The sequence below is a fragment of the Pimephales promelas genome, chromosome 21 (genome assembly GCF_988280905.1).
Source record: "Pimephales promelas chromosome 21, fPimPro1.hap1.1, whole genome shotgun sequence".
Lineage (NCBI taxonomy): Eukaryota > Metazoa > Chordata > Actinopteri > Cypriniformes > Leuciscidae > Pimephales > Pimephales promelas.
In genome coordinates, this window is record NC_142789.1 from 23,606,319 (window position 1) to 23,622,352 (window position 16,034).

The 16,034-nt window shown below is 38.2% G+C and overlaps 1 protein-coding gene across 1 annotated transcript in view; it reads left to right on the plus strand.

Annotated features, from left to right (window-relative positions):
- Window positions 1-4,387: 4,387 nt before the first annotated feature.
- egln1b (egl-9 family hypoxia inducible factor 1b) overlaps window positions 4,388-16,034 on the plus strand; it is a 39,749-nt gene continuing 28,102 nt past the window's right edge. The window contains exon 1 of the mRNA XM_089124890.1: window positions 4,388-4,405. The gene's annotated coding sequence lies outside the window, so the exon portion shown is untranslated. The remainder of the gene's footprint in view (window positions 4,406-16,034) is intronic.

Genomic DNA, 16,034 nt, shown 5'->3' on the forward strand with positions numbered 1-16,034 from the left:
GTTTCCATTTCACAACAACAGGAAGAACAAGAGGAACGAGCCACAAAAGGAAAGCCGTTGGCAGCGCGAGGGTGGCCACTGTTGTGGGGTATCCGAGCATGACTATTCCAGATAAGAGGCAAATACAACAGCGTTAAGGTGGACAGAGACATATAGACAGATATGGGTGTTCCTATTACTGAAGTCATGTCTGCGCGCCCACTGATTTACAGGTTCAGGCACAAACAGAAGCTACAGCTTTACGCGAGAGCTAGAGACTGACAGCCGCTAACACAGACACAGCGTGGTGTTGCCGGAGGGTGAATAACAGTCGTTCATTTGGTCTCAGTATGGGAACAAAATTCAGCAGAGGAGCAGCACAGATAGAGATGTTGACAGGCTCGAAGACGCATCTTATCAAAATGCCCCGTGAAGAACGATAATATGTCCCACGGGTACAGAGAAACCCTATAACATTCATTTAGCTCTGCTTTCCACTATGAAGAATGTTTGATCCCCGCCATCAATAGGGGAGAGTGGGGTGATGATTTGTGCCAGGGGGTAGTATAGATCCAACCCTTGTTTTTGGAAAACCATAGAAGAAATTGGTCATGTGACCACATAATTTTGAAAAGGCAGCCATTTTACTTATCCTCCAAAGAAGACACATGTCATGAGCGGTAAGCACATTTTAGCTCAAGAAATACAAGTACAATTAATACGATTAAGTTTTTTTTTTTAAGTCTGAACAATGATAGACAAGTTTGAAAACGTTTCACACGTTTTAGTGCTTTTGCAGGCAACACAATGAGTCTAGTTAGCATGATGTTAGCTCTTAACTTGTTGGATCGTGCTATTTTTTTTTTTAAACTTGTGGGTCTGGGGTGATTTGTGCCTGACAACTGGTGGTGGCGTGACTGAACAATTCGTAGTGTACTGTTTGCCACTTCACTTTATTGCCTCTACAAAAATCAAGGCAAATGTACGTACGCCAGACATGAAGATTACTTGGAGGAACGCACATTCTTATGTTAATGTCACTGTACATCTGGCCGTGAATGTGAAAACTGGCGTACGCCGTCTTTTAGTATGTACGCAGTGTTGATACATAAGGCCCCAGATGTCCTGAATGATGATGGTGGTGGTGACAAGGATCTGTCTGCTGGTTTCTTGGTCATTGTGAGCTTTGCTGGTAAAACCAAATCTTATAACAACGTTGGATTGGTGGAGAAGTTTGAGGGTGCAGACATCAGCGCAAAGTTGTTAGAAGTCTGTGGATGGAAAGCCCATCTTTATATTTAAAGAAAATGATGAAGGAGTCATCCCTAGAGGTTATGTGCTCAAGAAACTACCCACACCCCAAAAACTTGGTGGTTCCGCCAGAAAGGAGTAGAAGTTTATATTCCCCTGTAGCATTGACAAGTGGGATGTTAAGTAGTAGGCCAGATCCAGACCACCTAGACCTACATACTCACAGGGGATAGTCTGGAGAAGTGAGGAGATGGATCAATGCATCAATGTTTGACTTATAGACTTACCTGCCATTTGTTTAATTTATGATTTCAGTTTTGAGTTTGCACTATGCTGTTAAATGGGATGCACCCCATCTTGAAATATATACATCCTTAAGTTAAAGGCATTACATGGCCTCGCTTTAAAGTCACTTTGAGTAAAAACTGGCACAACCCACCCCACTTTATAGAAGAATCACAATTAGTAAATATGGACTTATTTTGATTTATCACAATTAACATTGAGTGAATTTGAAATAATTTCAGAGCTTTGCCACAATTCTTTACTTCTAACATTAAAAAAAAAATCTGATTTCTAAAGAAAACGTTCCAAACTTTTTTAAAGTTCTATTTGGTAATCAATTTATACTTTCCCCCCCTCAATTTCCAGTATTCTGTAAAATCCCTAAAAGAATATTCCTCTATGACATCATCCTCCTGGAAGTGACATCATGCAGTATTTAATAATAAAAACAACATCAGAAACTTCAGCAAGTTTTAGTAATGAATTTGATGAATTCTGTCATATTTTGATGTTCAACTGATGTGTCACTTTCACTACATCATGCACTGTAAAAAAAATATTGTTGGTTTAACTTAAAAAAGTAAGTAACCTGGTTGCCTAAAAATTTTAAGTTCATTGAACTGGAAAACGTGAGTTAATACAAATAAGGAGAACTAAATAAATTATATAAGTTGATTTGACAAAAGAAAAAATGTTGTGATTACTAATCATAAAAAGATTTTTTACAGTGTGTTAGATAAAATTACATTTCAGCCAAATGAATGAAATATATCGAAAATATCAAAACTACCTTCAAGTAGTCACTTTCATGCAATCTAACTCTTGATACTTCACTGTTTCCATCCTTTTATGATCCTTCCTGATAATTCTCTTATCATTGTGTAAATAATAAAGTTCCTTTTTGGAAATAGGGTCATAACATGGGCAATTCAAACTTCCAATATCTGTTCCAATAATGCACATAATCTGCATACTTTCCCCAACATTTCCCCTTTCCCTGATTAATGATTAGTTAGCAAATATGCAAGACGGATGTGTAGAACTTTATAGATGATAAAATTGTCTTTTTGAAAAAAGCTTTTTGCATGCTCTGATTTCGGGCATTTCGGATTATAGGGCAACTCCTCAGTCTATGCTTTCACAGCACATACAAATCAGGTCATGAAGTACTGTACATCTTCAGGTGGCTCAATGCCTTTCCTTCTCGAAATGCAGCAACTCTGCAATGCTACACTTCCCTAATGAAGTGAGTCAGGAGAGGCAGGTGGTGAATCTACATACTGACATTAATGTTTCATGAACGGGGCCTGGGGAAAGGGCAAAGATACATTTCCATAAGCTTTCCAGAACTATCATCTCAGCGTGTTGTTCCTCTGAGACCGTTTTCTCTTTTTTTAGAAGTTGCTATTACTCATCTGCTGAGACAAACTCCTTTGAAATTCAGTTCATTTCATTCATGTTTCATTCAGTTCCAGTTTAATACACAAGCGTAGAATTCCATCTGCGTTATCGCCTGCTTGCCATCCCATTACAGAGGAGGGACAGACATTTTTTTGGAGATAGATACAGGCGAACATGTGGTTACCCGAAGCAAAGAATGAAGTGTTCAAAATGCAAATTGCCATCCAGCAGGTTCCAAAGGCACTAGCTGCCTTAAACAGCAGATTCAGGATAAAGAGAGAGGGTGGGATGGGGTGGGGGGTAACAATTCAGCTAGTAAAGACATCTCAGAACAGGTTATTGATAGGCTCAGAGTGACCCCTTCTGGCGCGGAGGCTATTAGTTGAACATGAAGTCCCTGGGGTAAACGTCCCACCTAGGGAGCTTAGCTCAGCATGAGGCTGGGCACACACAAACATGCATTATATGTGCTTTTACTGCTCTAATACATTTCACTGTATGTTACAGCAGGATGGGAACCAAAGGTTGCTGATCATTAGCTGATGGTGCTAATTCAGCTCTCTCGGGCATGTGGGTCATACATGGAGGATGCGGCCGGGTGTTCTTGCAACGCAGGCTGTTTTCCGGAAGGTATATTCATTATCCGAGACAGGTTTATTTTTTTTATTCCACTTTTTATAAACGGGATACATTGGGGCAACTAAAACAGGAGAATTTTATTGTACTTTTGATATCATTGATTGTTTATATTTTGCTTTAAATATGTTTTTCCTCAAATATAATTTTCATAAAATACATTGTTTATATCAAACTAATTCATATATAGTTTAATTATTTCACAAATTTTAATTACATAAAAATTAGGCTATATGATGTGGAAAATGTATTTAGATACTAGTCTAGATATATATGATATAAATGGCAAAATGAATTAAAGGGATAGTTCACTTTGATATTAATTTTTGATATGTTTTAGCTTACCTCAAGGGCATCCAAGATGTAGGTGTCTTTGTTTCCGCAGTATTTTCAATTTTGATATTTTTCGGTCAAACCGTTGTTGTCTATCGGTCATATAATGCAGGTTTAGGGGGTCCTCCCTTGGTTCACCTCAAAAAGCATACATTTACGAGTCATTGAATCATGTTTAATTTTGACTTTTCTGTGCATGCTCATTGAGGTGAACCGAGGGATGACCCCCTAAACCTGCATTATATGACTGATAGACAACAACGGTTTGACCGAAAAATAAAAATACTGAAAATACTGTGGAAACAAAGACACCTACATCTTGGATGCCCTATAAGCTAAAGCATATCAAAAACGAATTTCAAAGTGAACTATCCCTTTAAGAATATGTTTTTCCTAAATAAATAACTTTTCCTATCTCTTCTACATAATCATGTTCCACATGAAGTGGACCCCAGATTCTCATGCAACCGTAGAAAGAGCCGTCTCTGTGTATGTGCACACATCTCTTCATCCTTCTCTTGTAAGTAGGTCAGGAGCGTTTCTCCAGTTTTCAGACAGCCTCTGACACACTTTTCTTGGGCATTTAGTTCATATCTTTTCTTAAGTGCTTTTGTGTGGTGATGGTCTCCGGAGATTTGTTCTCCTTCTGTTTCCTGCCCAGCCACAGACTGCTATAGGTTACCCCCGGTCTACTTGTTAAACACCCACATCTGTGTCCATTAAGGCATGTTTCATTGCCACTATATCCTTTGACTTTTCTTTGCAGATAGCAAAATAGCAATATCAAGCCATAATTAAGTATAACTGAGAGCCATGTCATGAATACAATTTAAAACACCTTTAAGTTTATTTTTCATGGCCTGCAATGTGACAACTACATTTATTTAATAAACAAATATGCATATGCAGTCTCAGTTATGATGCATAACAATTAATTATAGATAAAAATAAATAAGTAGCCTATATGTAGTATCACTCTGCAGTAGATATCAACTTCCCAAGAGTATTTCATGTCCCATAAACACCATATGGCAAGAAATAAAATGCTTTGCAGGTCCTTTGGGGCTTGTATTACATGCACCGTATTATAAATCTAAGAATCAATTTGAAACCCAATACACAGAAAATCAATCCACAGTTTCTTGCTTCTAATACATAATGCAGGCAGGTCAGAGAAACATGTTTTATATTTCATATGGAAGATTGCGACTAGAGCACATGATTATAACATCTGAGCATTCTCAGAAATGATGATTATTTTATGTATGTATCCTTTTATATTCACATGTATAATAAACAAGCCTACCAGACCAGTCAAATCATCTTGTCACACAGATTCCCCTACACCTGATCTATGGCCGTAATGACACTATCATGAGAGAGACACTGATGCCCTTGATGATCTTCATAAAGCCTTCTGTGTGTGTGTGTGTGGCTCACTTCTAGTTTTGTCTAAAGAAAACTACTCATCGAAAATTCCTTATCCCAGCGGGCCTCGAAACCATCTGTGATTTCAGTCTCTTTCTTCTCCTCCCTCTCTCCCACTCATTTACTCTGTCCATATCTCTGTCCCTTTGAGAGCGCGAGACATCTGGAGTTGTGCTCCTGTCTTGTTGTGCTCTAATAGAACAGGCTGCTTAGGACTCTGTTCTCCTGCCTGAGTTTCATTCTCATGAATGCGATTAATAGATCTCGTTGAAGAGCCATGTTCAAACAGCTCTTTACATGGCTCCTTCTGTTTCAGTCTTCTTCATAATAACATCTGTGCATTTTACACAGTGTTTATCAATATTTCATAGAGAGATGCACTGGTCGACAGAACACGGTTTTTTTTTTGTTTTTTTTTTTGTTGTTTTTTTTGGCCGTCATTTTTTTGCAATCATTTCCTAAAATGAAATTTGTGCGGAAATAAAATGCAATGCATGCAACAGAATCGGACATAAAAAATGGAAAAAATCCTACAAAATAGGAAAAATAAGCACGCCCAATTAAACATCCAATCTCCAAATTTTATAATCTCTTATACATCAATATGCATCCTTAAAAAATAAAATAAAATAAAGATAATTCAAAAACATTATATTTTTGTGGCGGGTAAAAGCATTGAAAAAAAAACTTGTGAAAAAAGTGGCTTTAAATATCGATAATATTGTTTGTTTTATTTAGAGCTGTCGAATGATTAATCGTGATTAATCACATCCAAAATAAAAGTTTGTGTTTACATAATATATGTGGGTGCACTGTGTATAATTATTTTATATATATATATATATATATATATAAATACACACTCATGCTTGTATATATTTAAGAAATATTTTCATGTATATAGATTTATATATAAATATAAATATTTGATATATAAATAAAAGGATTTCTTAAATATACATGCATGTGTGTGTATTTATATATACAAAATAATTATACACAGTGCACCCACATATATTATGTGAACACAAACTTTTATTTTGGATGCGATTAATCGCGAATAATCGTTTGACAGCCCTAGTTTTATTGTTTGAGACATTTTGCTCAGTCCCATATGAATTAATTTTTAGTGTATTATTTGTGAAAACATCTTCCATATCTTAAAGGGCAAGTTAAAGCCCTGTTTTAAGATCATTTCTGATGAAACAGAATGGCTAAGATTGTTTTTTAGACAGATGCTGCTGTCCCGAGAATTTTCAGTTTGTGGTCGCACCACCCCACCTTCACAATGGTAGCATAACTTAGGTAACTTAGGTGCACAGGAACAATCCTTCATAAAACTTTAGTTTACAAAGACGTGAAACTCACCGAGTGGTCTGGTGTGTTCACTGATATGCTCACACAAAAATCGCTGCAAAATACACCATAACAGGTGTTTTACCATTCGTTGTAAAACTGTAGACCTATTTTTCCGAACGCCTCACAACCATACATTCTTCCTTCGAGAGCTTGAATAATAGACACTCCAGCCCAGTTGGTGGCGATAATCCACCTTTGCTAATTGCAAGCAACCCACTTGTATAGTGTAGCCTACGATACTGCAACTGCATAACTACAGAAAGCAAAACAAACAACCCCATTTCTGTTTCTGAGCATATCAGTGAACACCCCAGACCACTCGGTGAGTTTTCACGTCTTTGTAAACTAAAGTTTTATGCGTTTTATTATATAGGATTGTGCCTGTGCACCTATGCTAACATTGTAGAGGTGCCACAGAAAACGAACATTTTCGTGACAGCAGCATCTGTCCATTCTATTTCATCAGAAACAATCTTAAAACAGGGCTTTAATTGTAAAATCCCGAACTTGTCCTTTAAGTGCTACTCTTGAATTGATGATTTCACATGAATTGCCTTTCATTTTCACATTGATGGGCTTTTAATATTTTCTTAAATCCCTGTTGTCACGGCCATGTGCAGCCGTTTTGGATTAGATTTCATCTTTGAGTATCTCTGTATTGGCAAGTTTTTTCCCCCCAATATAAAGTGTCATCAGCCATCATCTGTTGTTGGTTTGAGGGGGGTAAAGGCCATCTGGTAATTTCCCTCTTGGTTTAAGGGTCATCTGCATTTGTTTCCTCTAATCATTTTGTGATCTTAATGAACTCATTCTTCTAGTTTTTTCACTACCTCAGCTTTCTTTGGTTCAATAAATCCATTGTGTGAAATGCACTATGGTAATGATCTCCGTTTGAAAATCACATCTGCATGCGTATGTGTGTGTGCACACTTAAACCGAGGCTGTTCCAGAAATTCATTTATCCCCATCACCGTGAGAGTGCGGATAAGGTGATGGTGGCTAGTTTGAAGAAGACTCCCTTGAAAATCTTTAAGCCCCTTTTCAAAGGATTACCCACGGTGGCAACGAACACTCGACAATGCATGTGGAGGAACTGAGGGACTAGCCGTAAGTTTAATTAGTAACATAGAGGGGGGTCGCTGGGCTATCTGCCGAAAAAAATGAACACATTTTAGTCCCGGTCCTCACACAGGCACTCTACTGTCAGGATGCAGGGACTTCAAAGCGAAGAGCTGTGCGGGTGGTTTCGGGAGAGCCGTTTACACACAGAACATGCTGGAAACTCGGACCGACCTTTCTGTGGGTCCTGGATACCAAATATAAATCAATGTCACAGGGAACATAATTGGCGACATGCACACTAAAATATTTTGGGGGATATAACAAATGCATTTAAACACTGGAGTAAATTCTCCGAATCAAGGGGATCAACCCCTGGGGGATATGAATTTTTTATTAAAAAAAAAAAAAGTTTTCCTGAAAAAACTGCTTTGATTTGCACCTCCCTTGACAGGTGTAGATGTTCCCAAAGTGGGTTTGTGAAATATTTCTCCCAGAGAAACTTTGCATTCGCTCGCAAAGAACTCAACATTTTTGAAGTGAACGCATAGTTTTTTGGTAGAAACATCGACATTATTTTCATAAAACTTTCTTTGGAGAAACATTGACTTCATTTTCACATAAGTTTCTTGGGAGAGAAATCCCATCAAATTTTTCTTCCCCCGCATGATCATGTCGCTTAGGGGCACCAAAATCAGAGAACTGTGAACATGCGAATGTGTTGTTATAGATTGAAATATTACTAATAATCTCAAGGGAGGTTTGAAGTAAATATTTTAGTTTAAATGGGTTCGGCTGACAAAAAAATGAGGCGAGTTTGAAATTCTGTGTGTGGACGGGTGCACGGGTTGCGATGATTGACAGTGGCAACCATAGCAACGTCAGGTGTATCAAAGCTGTGAACACAACTTAAAGCCAACTTTTAGCCAACTTAAAATTAGTGACCAAAAATGCATTATGTTTGGCAGTTTTAAATAAAACACAATTGCATGCATATTGTTTGATTCATGCTTTTGAAAGGTTTAAAGTTCATTCTCTTTGAGGGTTGCCATGTCTGTTTATTTTAAGCATTTTTGGGCTTGTTTATAGAGTTCGAAAAGCTATGCATTTTTCTCATAGACTTTTGGAAAATTGCAAAAAAAATAAGATCCGTATTCAACAAAGAGTTGTGACCCTTACATGTTTTGGCTATCAAGATAATCTTTATAAGTTAATTAAAAATGTATACATTTTGAAGCATATATAAAGTTTAAAAAAACACAAGCAGACACAATAAAGTTTAAAAAAAACACAAACATGTTATTGTAGTCATTTACAGATTACATTTTGTGTTAGGCGAGTTTTATTTTTATTACTTATATTGTCATGCCAAATTATGTAATATAAGGGAGCAAAAGTGCATTAGGCCTATGTCTAGCAATTTGAAATAAACCACAACTGACAGACAGCATTGTTTTACTTATGCTTGCAAAGCTGCTTATAAATAAATTGCTCTCTTTGAGGGTTACCATGTCTGTTTTTTGTAAGCGCCTGCTTACAAGGACACTGAAAACCGCAGTTGCTAGTGCGCCTCTTGAGGGTAGTGAGGTTTACATGAACAGCTCTTACTGGCCAACGTCCGTTACACTCACCACCCTTACCTCATTCCCATATGGGTCACGGCACCAAATGTAACCCGTCCAGCCCGACACGCTCCGAGTGGGATTTGAACCGGGGTCTGCGGCGTGGGAGCCGGGCGTGCTAACAAGGATGCTAAAAAACACCGCTGCTAGCACACCACTTGAGGCTAGGGGAGGGAGATTTACACGCACAGCTCTCGCTGGCTTATGTCCGTTACACACACCCCGCCTAAACCTCATTCCCATCCGGGTCACGGCACCAAATGTACCCAGGCCAACTCGACCTGCTCCGTGCGGGATTTGAACCGGGGTCTCTGCTTTTACTGGCCAACATCCATTATATAGACAGCAGGGCTGGTTGGCACATTTAAAAGGTTAAATGACACATTTAGACAGCTTGACAAATTAGTAGTGTAATAGCAGTAGTGTAATGTGCACATGACCAATGATTCTTAGCATCAGTGGAATTAATCTTATTAGCTGATAATGTAATCAAAAGTCCTTTGATATTTAGAATCTAGTAAGCAAGCTTTATGGCAATAATGTTTGATCAAGTTTCACAAATTTCTCCTTAAGGGGTTTATTCAATTTTTCTAGTCACTGTAATCTTGCTTTTTTTAAAACCTAAGAAGCTTGGCTTTATAGCATCATTTGCAGCGTGTTGATCTCCTGAGGTGCCAAGCAGAATGTTTAATAATTACCTATGAAATCTTGTCCCTGTTGCTCTAGGAGAAATAGACTGATTGTTTTTAGAAAAAAAAAAAAAAACCTGGGGCATCAATATCAACAGGAAGCAGAAATTGGTTATTACATTCTAAGCTCTCATAATTTGAATGTCAGGCAGTCTTGTAAACAAACACACACACACACACACAAACTACATCAACAACAACTTTTTATAAACTTGTCACTATTGATTCCTCATCTATGAAACCATTAATGTCAGAGAGAAAATAGACCTTGCGCGCTCACATCTATTCATCTCAGTGAATACCGGTGTGAATACTGGCTTATATATGGATTGGTTGGAAATTGACATTTATTATTTTTGATGACAAAATACACAGGCGGCAGACTCCATCATTGCCATCTTCCTTTACCGCTGAGAGTAACAGGCATTTCAGACTGAGGAATCTCTGCCTCTCAAATCAGGGTTTATTATGGAGCGCTTTTCTGTGAATTGCAGTTAACCGTTTCTCAGGATGAATGTACTGAGGTAGAGCGCTAGAGTAATTTGTAGATGTGCTGAATTCAAGGTCATGTTTTTGATTCTAGATATGCTCAACAATCACAGATTTTGCACCGCTAGTGAAACGGGAGCTTGGGCCCTTTACAGATCTACTGTAAGAAACATTATTCCTACATTAAATAATGCAACAACAACAAAAAAAAAAATACCTGATGATGTCGTTTTTTGGTTTACTTTAAATATCTGGAATTCTAACAACTTATAATTTTCAGGAACACACTCTAAATCTGAATTTTATGGCCTGCTTAATTTACTTAAAATAATAATGCACAACTTTTGACATTATGTGCAATCCATTAGAATTTGCAAAATCCATCTGTGTTGGTGTTAGCTTAGAATTGCTAAAACTGGACTGGGAATTTCTAATTCTCAGCATGCTTTGGCCTGGATTGGGAGAGCAAGTGTTTTTAAGCATGATGTGTTAGTGAACTTAATGTTCTGTTATTTGGGGATTTAAAGCTACACTGTGTGATTTTTACCCCTATCTAGCGGCGAAAAGGTATATGACCATCCAGTGAATATTAGTTTCTGTTCCTCTCAATTCCGATTTCGTTTTTAACACCTACAGTGGCCAATTTAGTCCAAGATTAACATGGCTTCCAATTCGACCTCGTTCATGTGTTAACTCAAACATAAACGCGAAAGGCGAAGCTTGAATTAACGGGTATGTCCCTCTTTGGTTAATGTACTTTCAAGACGGAGGGGCAACATGGCGACCGACATTAGAACCCCTTACCCGTATGTATTTTCAATGGCATATTATACACTCACGAGAATACTTTATTACTTGAACGAAGTAAATATACATTAATGAGCACATATATTTTTGAAAGAACTAATTGTTTTTAGCTAAGAATAAACTAAAAGAGTTGCACAGTGTAGCTTTAAAAGAGCTTTCAAGACTTATGGTGAAGAGTAATGCTTGTGCTTGGGTTGAGGATGGCTAATTTACATAAATAATAGATATTTCCATTTAAAGGGGATATATTTATTACCAATGTCTTACATTGACTGGCCTCTGCTTCCTGCTGACTTTATTTATTATGTAAGCATGATAAAAAATAATGTTTAGCATGTTTTAACTAGTTAGTTTGCAACTACAAGAGATTCAGTTCAGTTGGTCATAGCAATTACGAAAGTCATTTAAGCTTCAGCCATACGTGGTTTATTGGAAGAGATTTTAAAAAATGCATTTTATAGAATCTGCAGGTAGTTGTTATAATGATGGTAGATCATCAATCATACTGCATACACCAGCGCAAATGAGAGACAATAGCCTTGTTCAAACTGTCAGTCCAAATCTGATTTGTGTGCATATCAGATTGCAATCCGATCAAATGCAAAAAAAAAATGGTATGGTATGCGATTTTTAAAAATCCGTTTTGTATTGATGTGTGGTTTGAAATCCCATTCAAATCGCATTTCCGGAAATCCATTACTAATCGGATTTCACTTGGTTTAACTTTCTCACGCCATATAAACATGTCAAACGTTGTTATAGGAAACATGTTGAAAGTCACTGCAGAAACAAGGTTACGTTGTTACACAGAGCCAGTTGAGCAGAAAATTACAATATATGGAGATTGTTACTTACCGCAATGTAGAAATTACCGCAATGGAGATTGTCATTGTCATGTTATAAATAAAACAACTTTTTTTCAAACCCCTCCACGTTGCTGTCGTTGTTGTTTTTGGTGTGTGCCCAATGAAAAATGAAAATAAAATCAGATCCGAACAGTTGCGATATACAGTGTGGACAATAAATAATTTGGACCAGATTCCAATCGGATACACAAATAATCGGATTTGGACTCACAGTGTGAACATAGCCAATAAGGCCTCAACTCCAGCAACTCCAATTAACAAACAACACCAACCAATTTATGATGGACAAAATCAAGTCTGTTTTTCACTCAGATATACCGTATGTCACAATAGGGAAGAAAAATTATCACAGTTTCCATTGCATGTCAACTTTAAGCACAAACCCACCTCTTTGAAAACATTCAAACTCCAACCTGCTAAAAATATCCGACCCCTTTATCAGAAATGCTGAAGTGTACTTCGCAAATGGCTCTCCATTGGACATCATAAATGATGCAGGGAGTGGATTTATAGCTTACTGTATAATCGGTAGCTCTTAGTTCATGGAAAATATTACCCATGGAAATCTCAGAGACGGTGGGAAACCGTTTTTTCATTAGCTTGTTTGTTTGGCCAAGACTATAAAATTTATGTTTAAAGAAAATATTTATCTTTAGTTCCTGGGAGCTTGATATATATTTTAACATTACAGATTCAGTTTACCTCAACCAACACCCAAAACACCACAGCAATGAGTTTTTAACAGACAAGCATATTAATAATCTTGTTCTTGTTATTGCGATTGCCATTATTTTACCCGGATCTCATGTGGAAAATGTGGCTATGAATAAGTTTTCCCAAAATACTGGCCTGCAGGTACAAATCCACATTTTCTCATGAGAACAGGCAGAATGAATTATGCCAATCCATGCTTTTGCAGGCCATTTAAAACAGATTTACAGAAGATTTACAGATAATTAGTCTGAAACTTCATGGCATCCTCCTCCAGATGTCACAAATTGTTACTTGTAGGTCCATATGTGTAATTGACACTGTAAAATGTCGTGTTACGATTTTTAGAATATAAAGTTGACATGTAACATCTTACAATAGCAAACACTCCCTTTATAAAACTTCTAACTGACCCTGGTCCAGTCACGCACTATAGACATCAGGCACTGTTAAATAAAGTAAACAAATTCATGAGCAAATATGATTCATGCAGCCCAACTGTCAGACAGAGAAGGACACAATTCCCACTGGGAGCTTAACTAACCTTAGCTGTTTGCCAGGTCATTCCTGCAGGGTCCGGGAAACCAAACTAAAGCCAACCCAAAATACTATGTTCCACAGCCCGTTCCCATGCAGCTCATTCTAGATGTGACAGAATTAGATCTTTCGTCTCCAACACCTCAGAACGAGACCAGCCTGCATTGGAAAATTAGCCTTTTAAAGAGAACATAGACTGAAAGTGTGTGCGGTTAAATTTAGGAGATGTCAGGGTTAGGAGTGCAATAACAGCTCTGGGTGAATATGTTTGTTTTTTTGAGACATTTGTTGATGATTCAGACGTTCAGACAAAATATTCAGACCTCCCCTGCAGTGTCATTGTTCTGGCTGCAAACCAAGAGAAGCAATTCACAAGAGCGTGAACTGACCACACATTAATTGATGCATTAAATCTGCTGATCTGTTGAAGAAATATTGAAATGAAAGATGTCAACTAAAACATATCCTAGACTATTTGTGTGAAACTAAATATTCAAATAGCACGGTATAAAACAAACGCTTCCACATACTACAACTGAAGGAGCTCTGTAGTGTTTGTGGTCCGCATGTTTGATGATTAGAGATGATTCCCAGCACAGCAACATTGACTAACAGGTCTGACTCAAGGGGTCTAGAGCCTTGATGAAACATCACTACGGAGAGAACAAATATTATTTATTCATTCATTTAAAGTCGGCATGAGAAGTTGTGATAGTCTTTTATTCCTAATTGTGACATACATCTCAGTGAAACTTCTCGGGCAAGAAAAATATAGGACAGGGCTTGATTTAGTCCATTGGGAATTGATTGGATCGTTGGATCATTGTCATTTACACTTAGTCATTTAGCAGACGCTTTTATCCAAAGCAACTTACAACTAAGAACTAAACCAAGCGAGCCAAAAACAACGAAAGAAGTGCTCAAAATACAATGTTCAAGGATTTAAAAGAAAAGGGTTTTTTATTTGTATTATTATTTTTTTTTATGTTAAGTGCTCACGGAAGAGATGAGTTTTCAGTTGCCTTTTAAATGCTGACAGGTATTCTGCATTCCGGAAGAGGTTGGGGAGATCATTCCACCAGCATGGTACCGTGAATGTCAATGTTCTGGAAAGTGATTTTGAGGCTCTCTGTGGTGGTACCACGAGCCGTCGCTCATTGACTGATCGTAGGCTTCGGCTAGGGATGTATTCGTGGTAATGAGTGGAAGTAGGAGGGAGCTGATCCTGAGGTCAATCTGTGCGCAAGTGTCAGCGCCTTGAACTTGATGTGAGCCGCGAATGGTAGCCAGTGCAGAGAGATGAACAGAGGAGTGACGTGGGCCCTTTGGGCTCGTTCAAGACCAGATGAGCTGCTGCATTCTGGATCATTTGTAGAGGTTTAATTGCACATGATGGAAGTCTAGCCAGAAGAGAAATGACTAGGGCCTGAACGAGGAGTTGTGTCGCCTGCTCAGTTAGGAAAGGCCTGATCTTCCTGATGTTGTTTATTGGTCTGTGAAGGTCAGCCGATCATCAAAGGTTACTCCAAGATTTCTGACTGACCTTGATGGGGTGATTGAGGAAGAATCTAGCTGGATAGTGAAGTCGTGCTCTAGAGGCAGGGAGGACGAGAAGCTCAGTCTTAGCCAGGTTGAGCTGCAGGTGATGTTCCTTGTCGAGGAACCATGGATCCATGGATCCATGCCGAGATGTCTGCCAAACAGCTTGGGAATCGTACTGTGGGATCATCTGGTTGAAATGAAAGGTAGAGCTGGGTGTCATCGGCATAGCAATGGTACTGTTAGAGAAACCATGTGCCTGTATGATGGGTCCCAGTGATCTGGTGTAAATGGAGAAGAGGGGCGGTCCAAGAACTGAACCCTGGGGAACACCTGTGGTCAGTTGATGTGCTTTGGATACCTCACCTCTCCATGTGACACTGAAGGATCTATCTGTGAGAAAAGTTTACACATAAAGTGCAAAGTTTACACATAAAGTCAAGGCAAATCTGATGAATGCCATGAGACACGATGTAATATATGCAACACAAATATTTGTGTTGCATAAAATAGGCCTGTCAGCCTTGATACCATATATATTCATGGTCAGGAGTGGTGAAATCCTCATTAAACATGTAGTAGTCTCTAGTGAGCCAGATCTAATAGGATTGCACTTAAATGTCTCAGATTGGCCAAATTAAAAATTAATCTTTTGGATGCTAATCCACAAATTGACTGCAGTGCCACTGTAGAGATAGAATAAAAGGTGCTTTACCAGCAAATGTGAAGTGAGGTCAACATTCTCTGTGTCCCCCCCCCCCAAAAAAAAGCCATTATTCAGGCCACATTAGTGTTCAGAGATCATATCTCTGTATTATACAGTCAGAGAGAGCACTGAAAAAGACACGGTATGAGGTGTGGTTGTGAACATCCTTTAATTTAATGCAAAACACTCTCAGTTTCTGTCTGCCTTTCTCTCTGTTCATCTTTTTTATAAGCAGACATGTGCTAATGAAGTGAAGAAATTGCGCAATGCTTGCAATGTCACACCCATGAAGTCATATTTCACCTCGGACAGACTTTTCAGACATGGAAGTTATTTC